The sequence below is a fragment of the Artemia franciscana genome, chromosome 8 (assembly GCF_032884065.1).
Source record: "Artemia franciscana chromosome 8, ASM3288406v1, whole genome shotgun sequence".
Taxonomy (NCBI): Eukaryota; Metazoa; Arthropoda; class Branchiopoda; order Anostraca; family Artemiidae; genus Artemia; species Artemia franciscana.
The window spans coordinates 33378296-33397487 of record NC_088870.1 but is presented as its reverse complement, the minus strand read 5'-3'; the positions used below and the strand labels follow the sequence as shown (position 1 = coordinate 33397487).

At 37.1% G+C, this 19192-nt stretch overlaps 1 long non-coding RNA gene across 2 annotated transcripts in view; it reads right to left on the bottom strand.

Moving 5' to 3' along the window:
- Nucleotides 1-2917: 2917 nt before the first annotated feature.
- The window catches only part of LOC136030321 (uncharacterized), a 48690-nt gene continuing 32415 nt past the window's right edge, over nucleotides 2918-19192 (bottom strand). Inside the window, exon 3 of one of the 2 annotated variants that reach the window (XR_010618245.1) lies at nucleotides 2918-3136. This is a non-coding gene — a long non-coding RNA (uncharacterized LOC136030321). Of the gene's footprint in view, nucleotides 3137-8133; nucleotides 8430-19192 lie in introns of those variants that run through there. The other variant, XR_010618244.1, reaches the window with a different exon arrangement.

The window sequence follows — 19192 nt, the reverse complement described above, 5'->3', positions numbered from 1 at the left end:
GAAAAAAGAAGGGGGAGGATGCCCAGCTGCCCTCCAATTTTCGGGTTCTTAAAAAGGCAACTATAACTTTGAATTTCTTACAAACGTATTCATTAGTGAATACGGTGGATAGAATTGGTGGATAGAATAAGCAAATGTCCTTGATACGTGATTGTCGGAACCGTACTAGATTCGCTCTCTTTGGGGGATTTGGGGGGAGGGGTTCAATGATTTGGCGAGTTTGGTGCTTCTGGACGTGCTAGGGCGATGAAAATTGGTAGGCGTGTCAGGGAGCTGCACAAATAGACTTGATAAAGTCGCTTTCCCAGATTCGACCATCTGGGGGGCTAAAGGGATAGGAAAAATTAGAAAAAATTAGGTATTTATAACATACGAGTGGGTGATCGGATCTCAATGAATTTTGATATTTAGAAGGACATCGTGACTCAGAGCTCTTATTTTCAATTCTGACCGGCATTAAGCCTCTTATTTTCCTTTTAAATCAATCTATTGATTCATAGAATTTTTCTAGAGCTCATACCATATGATTTCTTGGCTCTTAGCTCTTCTTGCCTCATCACAAGTGCCAAATGAGCTCTTAGCTCTTCTTTTTTTTGCAGTGAAATCAACGCGATGGCATTGATTCCAATATTCGACAAAAGATGATTGTCAGATTATTTTATCTTTGTATTTAACATTTTTGTCTATCTGAGATCTATAACTTGTCCTGTTGAAATGGACTGTATTGACTTCCGCTGGTTTTCAAGACATAAGACAGTAAAACACATGCTGGTTTTCGAGATGCCGAGGCATCCTTTTTTTTCCAAAATGGTTCATATCTCCTTTTCTCGGCTACAGTACTGAAAGAACTAGAAATTGGAGATTGATATCAACATAATTTTTGTTATTTATTGGAGGCGAAAATAAAACCTTCCTTGTACAATCAAATAGGCATGTCGATTGGGAGGAAGCACTGAAAAACTAGTGCTTTGCTGAAAACTGATCTTACTAGAAATTTTGAGAGAATTAAAATTGCATATTAAATTTACAAATCTATGCCTATAAGGGTCTACTGGGAGCCTTATAAGCTCCTCCAATCGTGTTTTGTTACGTCGGTTTTGTGTTTTCAGTAAAGTGTTATTTTTTCAGGGTGCCACAAATCTAAAGAAATATTTAGAGTATGTTTATTTCAACGAATTCTCTAGATATATTTTGCATACACAGCACTGCAAGATTTTTTTTTCAAGTTTCATCTTTGCTCTTTACTTTATTTATTATAATTCATGCAAGTTGAGGATCATGATAGCATTTATGCATTATTTTCTTTGCTTAACATTAAGCAAAAAAGCGCTTCAAAGAGGGAGATAATCGTAAATGAAAAAAAAAATAATAATAAAGTATTAGTATAAGCATTTGAAACTGCAAGCCGCATCTAAATGCTCTGAGAGTCACTCATAGTCTATAGGCACGCCCAAGTAGTATCTAAACAGCATGGGAAACTAATAAGAAAGGAAAGTTTGGTAGTTTAATAAAGGTCGATAGAAACTAGGTGCACATCATAAAAGACACAACTGTGAGCCCTATTCTTATTTCCTGCCAAATTTAATTGATATTCCTTATACCCTTCTGATGCATATACCTATGTTACTATTTATATCTCCTAACTTCCTTTTCTGTCACAGAGGTTGAGCCGATCCGGCCCGTCAAAAGATTTAACTAGGTCATCTACTGTTATTTCTAAGTTTGGTGAAGATCCTCTAATATCTTTATAGATATCCTTAAATATAATTTAGGTACACTCCTCCTCTCCATAGAGGTTAGATTTCTCCCCTTGTATCCCTGGCCATGGAGCCTTTTGAGCGTGAATAAGGGTATTGCGATTCCAAAATGTATTTACTGGCGAATAAAACTCAGAACTCCTTGATCTCCGAAAAGCAAAACCAGGATCAGGGGAAATTGGCCCCAGCGAATCAAGTTTGGTTGAGATATGACTACCCTCTCCGATTGATGCGCAAGTGATTCCAGAAACCCCTCTCCTTTCCTGCGAGCCATAAGTCGGACTGCGTTTGGCTACTTCTAGGCCTAAGCTCAATATGAATAGAAAATTCTAAAAAAAAAATTCCATAAAAATCAGAAACTTGATAACAAAACCCGTTTTGGAATTTCTCGGTTAACTTTTTCCGACTAATTCCCGCGAAGCCCTTATGAGACACAGGATTTTCGATGTCAGAACTGGAAGATAATGATCTCTAAGTTGTTTACCTCTGGAATTAGAAAGGTTTTGTTTTGCTGCTTGTTTATACTATTGATTAGGCTACAAATAAAAGTTTTAATTTTTTCTTTAAAATTATCAGAAATTGTGCTAGCTTTAGAGGAACTCATCTTCACCATCCCCATACCAGAAAGAAAGTTTCAAGTGTCTATCACTTACCGTAAAAGACGTAAAAAGACGAAATAAATGATAGCTTTGCTCCGCAACACAATCAAACTGACAGTACAACACTATCAGGATAATCTACTTAAAAATTCGAAATAATCTTAATTCTGTGTAATTGCAAAATATGGTCCGCAGAGCATAGAATAGTTGGAAACAATGTAAACAGACGTGTCTAGTGTGTCATTTTGGTAAAACTGGTTCTTTTACCTTGGAGCTCTCGTAAGCAAACTAAAAATGTTATATAATGATATATGACTTTAAAATAATTAACTTTGTGACTTTCTTGTTAACACTTGATTGTGTGTGTTTTTTTTTTCTGTCTCTCTCTCTTTCAGCTTTCCTTTTCCCGTACTCATTGGTAGTGTTGTTGAAATCCCTGGCTTGTCCATGTATGACACAGCATACACGTTTTAGCGCTAAAAAAAAACTTCATCTTCTAAAAATAAGAAAAAAACAGTGCTCTGAGCATTTTTGCAAAGAAGAAAGGGAGACGTAACAATATTTAGAAAAAACACATTACTTTATTGCCGAGCAAAGAAAAAAAAAGATTTTATAGGCGAGGGAAAACATGTCAGCTGACCTTCTTTTTTTGTCTAAAGTAGTCTTCACAACAGCCATTTCGTTGCCAGGAATTCAGATAACTTTGTCGTCAGTTATTCATTTGAAGAAAAAAAAAGCTCTTTCCAATAATCTGGCTAGTGGAGCCTCTCAAATCAAATCCTATGAAAAATTCATCAACGAATTAAAAGAAATGTTTACTTCATATTTTCAATTTCAGGTGTCAAACCTTTAAATTAAACCTCAGCATTTGTGTATTATACGCCACTCACTCAAGTTTACGATGCGTAAAACTGGAAAACAAACCGGTTTCTTCGTTAGTTTCTTTGTTGCTTTACAACAAATTTGGGTTATATATTTGCACATTAGGGGAATGGGGGTAAAGTATAGCGGGTATTCATGCAAAATGTGTTAGGTACAATTATTCTGCAAATTATAAAGTAAGAATTGTTTTCTAACTTCAAATTGTCCAAATACTTTATCCCCATCCCCCACCTAATGTGCAAATATATAGCCCGAGTTATATATTTCCCATCTACTCTGTCACTTGTCTCTGTCTTGTCTTACGCTAAGCTGAAAGAAACTAACAAAAAAACCGGTTTGTTCTCGAGTTTTACTCAGCGTAAACGTGAGTGAGTGACGTATAATACACAGGTACCTAAACCTTTTAATCTTTGAATATTATCAGGCTCTGAAAATAAATCAGATCATAATTTTTGCATTTTTGCTTTGTTGCTGCCATAAGCGACTTATGGACAAGGCATCAACTTCTTTTTTCGTGTAGAAACAATATTACTGTTTTAAATATGCTTTCCGGCCTTTCGACAGAATTGACACTGAAAGTGTCTTCTCAACAAGTTCAGCTATTGTCCATGTAATTTGAAACCTATTTTAGGGAACTGTTCAGACTATGTTATTATGTGACTTTTCTTATCTACTATCCCGAAGTATCTGCTAAATGTTTCAAATGCAAGTGAAAATTAGTGTAGGTACATTACCAGGCATAGCTAACCAATATATCTAATAAATATGAATTATTCCCATATGCTTGAAGCTATATACATATAGTTGTCCACCCTATGCGGTCTTTTCTTCCCAGTTTGAGTTCTAACCTCAAAATCTAATATGTGGTATCTAACTGTCACAAGATGAAGATTCGCCTTGATTTATTCATTCGTCTATTTATAAGTATTTCATGGAATTTTAGAGCATTATAAAGATTGAGAATTTATTTCCTGTAATGATTGGGAACAGCTGCATCCTTGGTAGCTTTGAGAGAAAATATTTAGTCATTATCGAACAGAGTGCAGATTACTTAGTCATGATCAAACAGTAAAGATCGACAAAGATTAAATTCCATCGTCGCTTAGAAATAAACCACAGGATTCATTACTGTTGTCTTTCATTTTCTACCCTTTTATTTTCCTATGTCTAAGTTTTTTCTAACAGTCTAGCCAGACATTTTCCTACCACAGGGATTGGAGAATTGACTCGTTCAAATAATTTTTTTGGAAACTATGTGAGAGATCCTAGAAATTGGCTTGGTCGGGATGGAGAGAAATTGGAGGATATGCTAGACGCTCTTTTGAGAAATTCGTCGAGAATAATCTTTGAGGTTAAGCCTGGTGACAAGGCGTAAGAAGGTAATCTTCTGTAGCCGAAGTGATTTTAGCCCATTCTGTACTTGGTTGAGCCTAAAAGGAAAGAAAATATCTAACATTTTCATAATTTTACTGGAGTGTGAAAGTAAGACTTTTAATCTTTTAACGGGAGCAGTTATTTGTTCAAAAACTGCCCAATAAATCTGTTAAATTACGTAATACAGTTGAACGATGTTTGTTCATTTCGGTATGTAGTAAGAAAGCCATATCCAGAGGGCTACTGGGTTTGACACCCCCCTCCCCTAAATTTTTGTCCAAGACACAAAAACGTAACAAAAATACAACTTTTTTAAACAAAAACATACCTAAAATTTCTTTAGGTAAAACTTTTGATACGATTTTTATTTTTGTTTGTGCGTATACCCCCCATCCCGCCCCCGAAAAATACCCTGCCCCGAACAATAATCTTGGAAACGCCCTTGTATAGTACATAAAATTATATTGAGTAGTCTTTTAGCTTTATTTACAGAAGTATTTTCCCGTTCATTGCTTGTCCACCCTCCTCTCTGTGAAGCAGATATACTTCAGCAAATTGCAATCAAAAGTATTAAGTCTACTCGGCAAATCTTTCTGGTTTTCTAACTCACTTTCGAAATGTGTTGAGATACACTTTCACTTTGGGCATGCCAATATCCGACCTGATGGAACGACTGAGTTAGCCTGGACATATGCCCACCTAAAAATTAGGCATTTCATGTGGTACTGCCAAAATTGAAGCTTTAAATAAGGTGGGATGAAGGATGAGTTTTTGCGTCGTGTTTTAGTCTCATATGACTCTGTAACGAGTTTATATTAGCAGTAGTAACATTTTCTCTCATTTTTTTCCTTAATATTTTCATCTTTTTTTCTTTTTTTCCTTTGGTTTTGTCTATCTGCCGTCACAAACTACATGTGACAGTCCATTGCATGAGGTAATTTTTGTTGTGGCAATTTTTGAACAAATCCAAATTAGAAAAGCTGAGCAGAAAGTGGTATCTCTTATTTTTGAGTCCAGTATTTAAAGAACTGACGAAAGGTAGTGGCAGTTATGTGATATTTGAAGAAAAAGGATACAAATTCATCAAAAAAGTAAATTATTAAAAAAAAGCTAAATTATCTGAGAGTTCTAGTAAAATACGAAAAAATCATAGCATCCCACCTGCTTTTATGACTGATTAAGCGCAAATGAAAGGCAAGAGGTGGCTTAAAACTGAGATTGGTTTTACTCGCCTTTTTTTCAGAAATTATCATGATGGAACTGAAAGGAAATTGAGAACGTTTAAGCACCCCCGTTTTTTTTTTGTTAATATCAAGATTGTTTGTACTTCTGATAGTCTCATACCCGTTAATGCCTTGTTTAGCAATCACTTAATAAGTAATGCATAATACGTATCTTGTACTTAGTATTTTTCTTTTGTCCTTCTTAACAAAACAAAACAACAAATCGTGAAGAAGAGAGAACGAGGACAACAACAGTCAGGGAAAACTGCTTTCACTGGCTGTTGTTGTCCTGACTCGCTCTTCTTCGCGATTTTTCGTTTTGTTTTGCCATGATTCCCAGTGTGGTCTCAGAAATTATTTACTTTCATCTTAACATCAAACTCCGTTCTAGAGAACGGACGACCAGCTTATATACTGATCATAGCAGCTAGTTTGACTTCTACGTTGGTTGTCAGAATTCCTCGCTACACTACTGTGTTTTCCTTATTAGTTCAAAGCTCTTTCTAAGCAACATGTGAAATATTATGTCATTTGGTGTCTCAGTTTAAAATGTATATATCCTACTTAGGGATCAGTCAGAACAAATTAAAGCTTCTGATCAGTATGAATATTGCACAATTTATTTGGATCAATTAGGTAGTTTTTTTTCTGACAACTCCTTCAGATTTCAGTTTCTGTCTTCACCGTGTTCTCACGGCCCAGTTGGTTAAGAAACACCGATAATCTCAAAAAGTAATGATTTCTGAAGCTGATGATCAAAGGCTTTTTGTAATAAGGTTTTTTTTGTAATTTATCGAAAACAAGAATATCAGACTAAACATAGCGTTGGTAGTTGATAAGCCAGTTTATAAAAAAAAAAACAACGTATAATGGTTTGTACTTCTCTTTTCAGGGAGTAACTTCAAGCAATGAAGATGACCTGATGGCGCTGCTGAGGTTTTGCAGAAACTCCAGGAAGTAAAACAAGATATCCCAGAAATGTTTGGCTGTTTCCGAATGGTAATACAGTACGTCCTTTTTTTACCCGCTTAAATATAAGATCGGCTGCGGGAAAAATATGTGCAATACGTCTGAATAGAAATTGTGCACAGCAAAAGACACGAAAGGGGGTATCTTGGAAATGCTTTTCAACTCCAGCTTCAAAGATGCTCAGTCTTTCTTTAATACGTTCCATTAGATTTTTTTATATCCTTTTTGTCTATGCTGGAAAATTAATCATTGAGTAACCAGACCATTTCATCAGCAAAATGGTGTGGCGTAGGGTGTTTACTAGATTATCCCCTATATCCTTGATATATCGTGAAAAACGTGAATCCCAGGATGCTGCCCTGAGGAGCCTAAGCATTTACTGAATATTCCTGGGAGGTGAACCTATCAAAGACAACATGGAGAAAATGGTCGCTTAGAAAATGCCCAGGAACTTCGAGCAAACGACTACAAATCTAATGCGCTCCGGGTTCAAAACAGATATTTGCACTCGAATGCTGTTTCTTAGATGCGTTTGAATTTGACGTAATTAATAATTAATCCTTTTATTCAAGCAGTCTCACATGGAAGAACTAGGAAGTGTAAGGTCAAGCAGACGTTAGAAATATGAGATTTCAGACCACCCTGTTATTGAAAGATTTTTTTTATTGAGATGTCTGTTATTGAAAAAGTTTTCATTGAGTTGTAAGATGTCACTACCTAGTTGGAGGTGGGGGGGTCACTATATGAATTTAATCCGAATACCTTTAAGTTTTTTTGGGGGGAGGAATGGCTATCTCAAGCTGTATTCTGGATATTGTCAATTTTCGTTCAAAATACAGGTTAACTACACATTTCGCTCAATTTTTAGCACTATAGCTACAGAAAGTACTAAAAAGTTATTTGGTTATTATACATATAGAAGGGACTATGCTTGTTGTTATCTACTATTTTAGGAAGAAGGAAATGACAATATATAATTATCGTTGATCACTGGCTTTTGGAGTACCCTGGAAAACGAAATTGCTATAGGTCTATGCAGCTTCACCCTCTGGAACTGTTTGGCTTTGTTAAAATCTTTAATTAAGGAAATGATACTTCTGAAACACGTTTTTACCCCACGCATAATCCATCTATTTGCCAATGATGCAGCCTTGTTATGGTAGAGATGACCTGGCAACTGAAGTTGGAATTTATAAATTCCTTCCAAAACTCTGATAATCCTTCTTCTTCATGATGGTGGTTATCTAGATTTCTTTAATAGTCGTTGTGATGTTTGGTCATTGAAAGGACAATATGATACTTAAGATCGTAAAAGGTGATCAAGTCGCGGGATTGGGATGCTTTTCGCATGGCATCGAAATTCCTTCGATTCAATCAACAATGTCTTTGAGTTTGATTTTAGTTTAATATTATAAATTCTTATCTGGTTTGTCTTGCTTGAGTTGAAAGGGTCATTCTGAGTATTGAAAGCAATCGGCTGAAGTGATTCAAAAGGCGTTATTAGAGAGTGAATTTCTAGATTTGACAAAAAAGTTTGAACATATTTATGCATATTAGAGAATCACTGGTGTGCTTTTTATTGATCCGTCTGTCCTTCCAGTGATTTTCAACTAAATCTCTTAAAGCTAGAAATGAGAAAAAATTTTCGTAAAATAATTTGAACAGTTAGAATAATACTGAACTGTAAAAATGTGAAAAAACCTGAAATGTAACGTCATGACAGTAAACATGCAAGGAACGAAGTTCTGAGCTGCCGATTGTCGCGAGCAAAGTGAGTGGAGGCCTAAGCCGGTGAATATGTTTCTTTTCTATTATATATATATATATATATATATATATATATATATATATATATATATATATATATATATATATATATATATATCATGAAAAGAGAAACCACCAATGCAACAGCACAAACACAAAAAAAAAGAAAAAAAAGAGAGAAAGAAGGAGAAAAGGAAGACTGTTTTCCTAAATTAGTGATTAATATAGACCAGCACTTGAATGAGGCCTTAACCCTACTCATCCATACAATCACATAGGTCAAAAAGCATAGCCACACACAATCAACCATAAAGAATAATCCATGGACAGGCAGTCATGTCGTCAATAAGTATAAGTCGTCATTTACCAAAACAATAGAAAAAATAATATAGACAAATAATTCAGAGGCAACACCCAACATAAGGGCTCATCAGGAGAATATACTGGCCTATATAGGGTTTCGCCACTCTAAATATATATATATATATATATATATATATATATATATATATATATATATATATATATATATATATATATATATATATATATATATATTTATGTATATGTGTGTGTGTGTGTGTGTGCATATGTATATATGGTGTAAAGCCTCTTAATGTAAAAAGGTATCATTGTAATAATTAGCCTATGGTCCAAAACCCTTAATTGCACGTTTACAAGAACACCTCCCGTATACTCCTTCTTCAAGCCCCCTTAGTGAGTTACGCAATTATGGTCCTAAAAACATTAATGGATTAACTTAGTTTAACAGAACCGTGGTTTAGTTAGTAGAGCGCTAAGCTTCAAGTCATGATGTCAAACGTTCGATTCCTGTTTGAGTTTTTTTTTTCAATCACAGCTCTGTCTCTTCTATATGATCATTTTTCTGATAATTCACTGCCTTTTTAAATATGATGTCCTTATTTTCAAACTTGTCAAGCATTCTGATTCAAAAAGGAATAGAAATCATCCAGTTTCATGGTTTGCAACTACACACTTCGTCCCCGAATGTGGATAGTAGACCCCGAATGGGGTGGGAGGGCGTCATAACGCAAGTCTTAAGGGAAGTGAGAAATTCTTGGGATGCTTTGAATAGATTTGGATGGAGGAGGAACGTGCGTAGTGGTAATGATCTCAGGCAGCTTGGCAGTAAGTTTTTAGTTGTTGGTAGTATTAGCAGTAGTAGTTTTGCACCTAACGGCAGAGTTATTGAGATGAACTCATGAGAGACTCTTAGATAGAGGCAGTAGCTTTCAAATGAGCCATTAAACATTTTCTGCGATCTTGCAGTAGCTGCAATTTGAGAAAGTTTGACTCTTTATCTTAACTTTACTTTTTAAAACAGTTAAAACTTTAGCGTAAAGAGCAAGGCGTTGAAGAGGGAACAGCCCCTTTGATATACGGGGTAATTTCTGTTCGTTTTAAGTTTTAATGTCGCTCCTTACTTTCAGTTAAAAAACTTGATTTTTTTTTTAATTTCTGAACGTTTTTTGGCTAATCCATGTTTTTATTTCGGCTCTCCGCAGATGAATAATTAAAGTGAAATTTGGATATTTGTTTATTTGGCTAAATAGCTTTCCCATGGTTTTGATCAAATGATTTTGAGAAAAAAGGAGGGGGAGGATGCCCAGTTGCCCTCCAGTTTTTTGGGTACTTAAAAAGGTAACTAGAACTTTTAATTTTTTTACGAACGTTTTCATTAGTAAAAGATATGCGTAACTTACGAATTAGCTTACGTAACAAACTTCTATATTCGTATGTTTTTATTACGTATATGACAGGGTTCGCCCACTCGTCAATACCTCCCTTTTTACACTAAAGCTTAAATTTTGTCCCCTGAATCACAAAGGCCGTAGAACAAATAGTTGAAATTACTAAAAATACTTTAGCTTAAAGAGTGAGGTATTAGGAGGAGGTGAACCCCTTATATGCGTAATATTTTCTGTTCGTTTTAAGTTTTAATGCTACTCTTTACTTCCAGTTGAAAAAACTTTTTCATATTTATTTTTTCATTGTTTTTTTAAATAATGCTAGAAAATGCTGCGCCCCCTTTATGGAAATCTTCTTCCTCCATAACAAATTCCTCCATGGAAAGTTTCCCCCACATAACCCCCTTTTCTCAACCCCCCTTCCAACCAAAAAATTTCCCCTGAAAACGTCTGTACACTTCCCAATAACCATTACTATATACAAACACTGGTCAAAATTTGTAGCTTGCAGCCCCTCCCACGGGGACTGCGGGGGAGTAAGTCGTCCCCAAAGACATAGTAATAAGATTTTTCGACTATGTTGAATAAAATGGCTATCTCAGAATTCTGATGCGGTGACTTTGGGAAAAAGGTGAGCGTGGGAGGGGGCCTAGTTGCCCTCCAATTTTTTTGGTCACTTAAAAAGGGCACTAGAACTTTCCATTTCTATGAAAAGTTCTATGACAAATTCTAGAACCACTGAGTCGATATGATCTCCCCTGGGAAAAAAAACAAAAAACAAACAAACAAACAAATAAACACGCATCCGTGATTTGTCTTCTGGCAAAAAATACAAAATTCCACATTTTTGTAGATAGGAGTTTGGAACTTGGACAGTAGGGTTCTCTGATACGCTGAATCTGATGGTGTGATCTTTGTTAAGATTCTAAAACTTTTAGGGGATTTCCCCTATTTTCTAAAATAGGACAAATTTTCTCAGTTACTATTGAGCCGGGTCGCTCCTTACTACAGTTCGTTATCACGAACTGTTTGATAGTCGTTTTCTCAAGAGGGGGAATCAAAACTTTCAGTTAAAAATCTTAGGCTATTAAAAACTGATTGGATATCTTAGAACCAGTATTTACTTGCAATTTGACCCTCTTTGGGGGAAAATTGACGTTTTGTTGTGTAAAATGGCAGGAAAAGTCACTTGGCTGTGGCATGATTTCTTTTGTCACTTAAATGGCGCTAGATACTGCAATATCCGTTTAAACGAGCCCTCCTAACATTCCGCAGCCACTAGTTCGATAAACGAACATCTACGGGGAAAAAAGGAAAAGAAAGAGATGCATCGATGCTACCCCTGCAGAAGTTTTTTTGTTGTTGTTCAAGGTGGATAACTGTAATCACCAAGTTTGCGACCATGATAATTCCAGTGGCGCGTTTTGACTTCAATCTGCCACCTATATTGAGGGGCTCCCAAAAAATAACTACCATTCCTGAATGTGTTCAAAAGGCATTCTGGTTTTGGTCACAAGGTATTTTTTTCAAGAAGTGTTTTAAACTTTCGGATACTATAGACCGCGGTTCGCTACGTATTTTGAATAGGGGATGGTTTTTAATTGGGCTGCTGATGGGATGGTTTTATTAAAACTGGGAAAATATATTACAGTCATGAGAAACATTGTGTTCAATAGTAGGAATCATGATAAATTTTTTTGTTGGGGGGGGGGGGTGGTTATATATTTTCCCTGCATGTATGCCTGGCCTTAGGACTTATATGCCGACATGAAATAGCTGTACAATATGTCTGTTCTACGTATGCCAATGTCCTGTGGCATAATTTTCTGATTAAGATAAAAAAAAATTCTGATAAAAAAAAAGACAATCAAAGCGAAAAAAGTAACCGTGATAAATGGTTGGAAATAATAAGGGTTTGCCGTAAGAAGCTTATATGCGACGAGTGTTCTTTTTTTCTCAAATTTGAAAAAAAAACGAAAAAAGAAGGATATTTCTGTGAAGCATATAGGGATTTATAACAAAATCATTAAGGGGGATGATCAATTTTTGGGCCATTTTCTCCGAGAGTGTTCGATGTGCTGGTTTTAGGGGGAAATATTTACATGGGATAGATTTACAGCTTCCGACATCCTTTAATGATGTAACCCAATGACAATAACTTGAATCGGTATGTACAGAGATAAATGCATAGAAATGAGGAAAAGTTATGCGAATTTAAGTCATTTTGGCTATATCTTAGGTATTTTTAGTTTTTGCTTTATATTCCGTTTTTAGTATGCTTTGAAGTGTGTTTTGTTAGTGAATTCCTTGTTTTGCATAAATTTTGTGTGTGTATGGCGTCAGGGCTTTTGAAATACACTTATCTATCTATCTGTCTAAACTTCTAATTATCCAGGGCGGATAAGTCAAGGACCGAAGACCCCCCCCACGTGTGTGCCTTGGGTTATGGGGCTCGAGGCTGAAAACGCAAAATTCTATAATTTTCCCCAGAATTCACTGCTTTTCCCTTTTTCTAAATCTCACCCCCTTCCCGAAAATGAACAACCGCAACAACAACAAAATCAGTTTCCACTTGTGCCCCTGCTTCAAACTTAACTGAAGGACTCTAAGTCATTCGCCATGAGGAATATGCGCATGAATATTTTTTTCTTGTTTTGTGGGGGTCTCTGCGTCCCGGGGGGTCGGGGTACATCTTGAGCTCTCTGAGCCCAAACTCTCCTCTGCTCTCTTTTTCCATTAAGGGTTCATCGGTCATATGAAAATTCTAATGAAGTATTCTCAAAACCTGTCACTCTATGTTAGAAAAAACATGAATTATGACACATAAACTGTGTCTTTGCTTGATGTTTGTTATTTTCTTTTGCAATATCTGATGTGCTTTCAAGTTTTGATTATTCTTTGGAATACAGATATTACAACTTGATAGCCACAGACTGGCTAACGTTTCATTAAGCTTTGCCAAAAAAGAAACGAGGATTTTGCTGAAATTACGTAAGTATGAGAAGCTTTTCGAGTACTTTTGCTGTTGCTATGTGTTTATATATTGATTCTTCGAGGAAATTTTCCCCAGTTTCTGGGGCGATATTTTCCTAGAGCCGCAGACTGTAGAAAATTAGAAGCTCTCCGGGTTTCGTTAGATCAATAACTGTTCTATGAAGTCTGGAAGCAGGTTGAAAGAAAATAGAAACCTTAAAATTGTTGTCGTGTAAAGCTTAAAATTAAAACACCATTTAATTATCTTTGGCTAATAATTCAAGGGCTAGTAATTTTTTTTGCCAAGAATTTGGAAAAGCTGTATTTACCCTATCATCAAGATTTTCAAGATTTTTTTTTTGTGGAAACTTGATGAATTTCGTAACAATAACCAGGCCGTTGGTTTCCAGGCTTTCTCTACACGGTGCCCGGGCTTTTCAAATAGGTTCATAGCAGGGGTTTCAGAGTGTATTCCATGGGGTTTCGAACGTTTATCCGACCGTGTCTTTTTTTAATTTTCCTATTTTCATATCTTGAACTTGTTCAGATGACGGGATCTATTGTGGGGGCCAAAAAAATTCATCGTTGCAATATATATATATATATATATATATATATATATATATATATATATATATATATATATATATATATATATATATATATATATATATATATATATATATATATATATATATATATATATATATATATATATATATATGTAGGAGCTTGTTGGCACTACAAGGTAGAGGTACAGGACTTGGTGATTGGTTCCAAAATAAACGAACCTGTCAATTATTTAACCTCTCCTTCCTCCGCCCTACCTCAGCTCATTTTGATATGACCTGATTGACTGAGTCATATTAGTCAGCGGAGGATAAGAATCTACCAAAGATTCCTTTTTTAGCCGTGATCGAAGAGAGAAAAGCCCATCATTAAGGGCCAATTGAATCCTTTGGGGGCCAATATTGACACATGCAGTGTCCGAAAGCCTCGTATGACCATCGTTTGTCCAGTCTTAAGTCCTCGTGAATGTGACCCGGTTGTCTACTGAGGGTTTCAGGTCCGTAGGACGGATGAGAGCGCTGTATCCCGAGGTCTGTCTAGAGTCGTGTTGCTTGAGCAAGAGGCACTAATCAGCTGTTAAACTTTATCAACTGGTAAATACGAATGTGAGACCAATAGAAGACAAGTACCGCAGTGAAATCTGAAAAGAACTCTGAAGAAAAAAATAAAATATTGTGCGAAGTCCTCCAAAGGCTTAGAATAGAGGAAGTCGAAGTTCGAGCTCTCTCCAGGATCTTGGCCACGGATAACAGCCAACGTGTTTGCTGAGTGCAGCCTCGGTTGTCTTCGGGCCATGTTAGTTATTGATGTTGCTCATGGTGAGTACTGCTGGTTAGCTTTGTTATCTGCCAGTGGCTGGAATGGTTTCGACGGACCCAGTGCTTCTGTTTTTTTTTTTTTTTTAGTGGCAAGACGTTTATTCCCGGCAATGATTTGGCCTGACTTTTGCTGCTGGGACCCCCTTTGTAAGTTTTTCAGGTGAGCGAGGAGCAAGCAAGTTCTTTCTGAATCGTCTTGAAGCCCTACCAGGAAGTCTGACTAGTTTGTGGATTGTAGGCCGATGGGCAGACCAATAGCAGAACGGAAAATGAGGTATTCGTGGCGATGCTGATTAGGGATCCCTCTTACTTAGAGAGGGTGTATCCCAGGGAATTAAGTACTTTTTATTAGTGCTTATTTGAACCTGAAGCAGGACACGGTTAGCTCTCTCTTGGTGTCCAACAGCTTTGTCAATGTGACGTGCAAAGATTATCGCTTCGTTCTGAGTGGTTTGGTTCAACTAAATCACCTGGTTCCAGATCAGCTTTGATGACACTTAGTCACCAACCCCCCCCCCCCCCGTCTTCCATAGCTTGGGTAGCGAAACTCACTTAGCGGCTTTGGATCCGTCTTTGTTTGATCACCGTACATATATTGAGTTTCATTTGGTACAAAGTCCTGCAGTTCCGCGCTGCTTGCTTGACCCTTGACACCAATTACTATGTTTTTTTTTTTTCAGACAATTTTCACTGCCCACGGCCCATGAGACTTGCTTTCATGGCACTTGTTTAGTCCCACATAAGATCTGGGACTAAGATCTAAGACCTGGGATTGTATATCCTTATTTTTGTCTTAAGTAGGACTTTCCTTTGTCTCCTGTGTTGTCTCCAGATGCCTGTGCTGAACTTAGCAAATACTCTGGTGGTAGACGCTATCGTTACACGAATTTAAGATGAGCAACGACCAGAAGGGTTAAAAGATGCAAGGTATATGAATTCCCTCATTTCTTTTATGTGAGAGATGTCAAGCATGATGGAGCTGATAGAAGCATACGTCATCAGCACTTTAGTTTTAAACGAGCCAATCTTCAAATTCAGTTGACACCACCTAGTACTGTCAGTATGGACTGAGCCTCTTAGCGTGTTTCAGGTAGAAAACCGGTATCGTTGGCAAAATCCAAGTCAGCTGCAGAGAAATCTGGCTTGGCCTCAACACCACGGAAGCTTTCCATTGCCCTTCTTAAGATCCAGTCAATGAGAAAGGTATATCTTTCTCTGGCACTGTGTTCGACAAAAAAAAAGTAACGATAGTTCTCTATTGACTCAGACTTGAGCTCTGGTATTGAGGTAGTAAGCCGAAATCAATTTAATTGGTTTCTCGAGTCTTCAGTCATAACTTTCCATGTTCCCTTGAGTAAGGTGGAGTCGAAGGAAAACGATTTAGTCAATAAATTGTATTTAATAGTCAATAAATAGGAATCCCAATTCCACATTGGAATCCTGCCTGAGTCGTTCTTATGAATTGGCTATCTCTAGATCATTTAGCAGAATACTAACGAAGCCTTTGATGGCAATGCATATAAGTGATATTTTTCTGTAATTGCTGTATTTAGTGTTATCCCCTTTCCTGAAGGCTAGGACAGATAAGTCTACGGAGACTTCCAATGAATTTTTGGCCGCCGTATCTGAGAAGCTCAGCAGGAATTGAGTCCAGAGCTGGAGCTTTGTGGAATCTCAATTTCTTTACCACTTGTTGAATCTCGACCAGGGATGGCGGATTAACAAGGAGGCTTTCTTAGGTAGGGGTGGAGTTTGACGTGCCAGGTCTCATCGGCTCAGATTGTGGCTGTCGACTCGGAGCTGCAAGGGGCACTTTATTAAGCAGATTTTCGAAGTGTTGCTTTCAACGTCCTGTTGTATCTGACTTAGTTGAGAGCTGAGTTATGTTTTTGTCCTGGCCAGAGGTACTGGTGGGCTTCGACGATATGGATTTTAAGTATGCAATCTAGATCCGCTACTCCCATATCTTTGGTGAACGTTCGTCGATAGTTGTTTTGGTCGTCTTTAGCAGACTTATGGTATTCTGTTTACCTGCGCTTCAGCTCGTTGGATCTACATTCTGCGATTCGTTGCTTGCGCTCAGTGATGAGAATCGTGTTGTCAGAGATCAATCTCTTTGGTTGACGCTTACAGAAGCCTGTGTTTACCTTAGTCTCAGTAGCATCGTGGATACAGTTGCACACTGCAGGCTAATCAGTGTCGCCGAAGCGGTTTGTGACATCTGATTCGGTTTAAAAAACTCTAAAGCGGTAGAGTAATTTGACAACGTAAAACTGCCGCTTCTTGGGGTCACTTAGACGGGATACATTGAGTTGTGGACAAAGTATTTGGCTATTAGTTACCATTGGTCTCTAGCGCCAAGTTTTTAAACTGTAGTCAATCTTGCTTTTTACCTTTCTACCCGTCGAGTGCCAGGTGAATCTGTGGCTTGACTTATGCTTCATAAGGGTATAGGTGACGACAAAGTCGTTAAACATATCAAACAGCTGGAGTCTAGCCCCTCCGTTACGCCTGTCTTTGAAAAGCAAAGTGGCTTATAGCAGACTCGACTCCCGATGCTTTGGGTGGATTCTGGCATTAAAATCACCTGCAATGACGGCAAGGTCCAGCCTTGAAATTTTTTCGGGATCAAGTCGATGTTTGATAGAAATCTTCAGCATCGTTTTCGTGTGAATTTCTGACTGGGGCACAAACAATGATGACTGAGACATCAAACAGGCGACCTTTCAAATAGACTCTAGCTGGTCTCTTTGAGGTGGGCTTCCCTTCAAGGAGTAAGCTCGACCCACAGAGGATTCCCGCCCCTCCATGAGTGGAGTTGCGGCAGGCTCTGGAATTGAAGAAAGATTAAGAGGTAGAGCCATCCGGGGCTTTTATTTCTTGCCATCTATAATCCGATTTACATAGGTTTTGATATGCGTTATACAACTGATTCTTTGACAAACTCTGATTACATTTTTTTTCCTCTCATACGACTTGACAAAAATTGGAAAAGTCAGAGTACAATTAACTAACTTAAGTAACTACAGTAGACTGAGTATTTCAATATTAAACCCCTCTCTCTCCATCAGCACAAAATTTGAAGTCCTCTTGGTCCACTCCTCCACCAACCTTTCCCCAGATTATATGAAAGTTCCTACTTCATTTCACAGGTCGTTGTAAAGAAATGGGATATATGATATTTCGACGACATATATGGACATAGTGTCTTTTGATTTGGCTCTATCCCCTCCCTCAAGTCAAACTTAAGGTCCACTTGCTTCCCCCAATTAACTTTTCCTGAAAGTTTCAACTTATATCCCAAGCTGTTCTCGAACAGACACGGCATTTTGATAGCTTGGCAGCACAAAGTCTTTTTATTTACCTTGCTAATTTACTATAAAAAGATTATCAGTCCCACAGGTGCTTATAGTGCTCTTGGATTTTTAATAAGTCCACCGTACTTTTCATAGAGGCCAGACGTTTTTTTTTTTTTGACAAATCTGCTTTCCGTCTCTAAAATTAATTCATGTTGGAATGTCCGCATCTCCGTCTTATATATGACAACGATTTGACAGCTTAACCTAATTCCTACAAGATTTTGGAGAACCACATTCATTGAAACTCTTAAAGGGTCTTGTCAATATCTTGTGACGCCATTATTGACTAAATCCATTGCTGACATCAGTTTTTCAAAAATGATGATTATTCACCAAGACAATTACGTCAAGTGTCGGTAAAAATTAGAATTTGATTTCGTGGAAGCACTGAATGTAAACCAAGTTATGACTAAGACAATGTCTCCTTACCGATCATAAATTTTTGAGCATTCCCATTAGATGATTGTATCAACAAATTTGCGGAAGTGACGCTCGTCGGATATATTTTCCGATTTAGAAGGCCAACAACATGACGCAAAAGTAAAAACACACAAATGCTGATGACATAAAGGTCAACATCGTCTTCAAGATAAAAAGGAATGTACAATTTGGTCAGCTTAAACCACGCGACTGTCCAAAATCAATTGACTTTAATTCCAGAATTTTCTTTCTCGAGAAGTGGCATTTAATGTTAAAGCTCTAAAATTACTTAATAAGTAATTTTCTAAAATATAATATAACTTAAAAATGTCTTATTTTGTTTTCAAATTGATTTTTTTTTCAAACTGATGTTCGACTTCTCGAAAGTTGTTCTATGGAAAGTTCAATTTTCTTATTGAGTAATTTTAAATGTAAGTCTTTTAGCTATATAAAGTCTGTAGAATGATCTTTAATTCAAGAAGAAGCCCAGCCAAGTACCGAGAACAGAGGCGCCATTTGGGGGGTGGGTCAGGGGGCCCAAGCTTCCACCATAAAGGGCCCTTTTCCGGCCATAATTATCCATTATGTCCAACATAATCCATTCTGTTCAAATGATTTGAACTAACTGCAGGCCTATTAGCCAAAGAGCGTAATTACCTGACGACCCTTGGGGTAATTACGCTATTTGCTATTAATCAGTGTAAACTTTGAAAGTAGGTTAGATTCATAATAAAGTCTCAAGTTCTGTCGAATTCCCCATGCCCACCCCAAG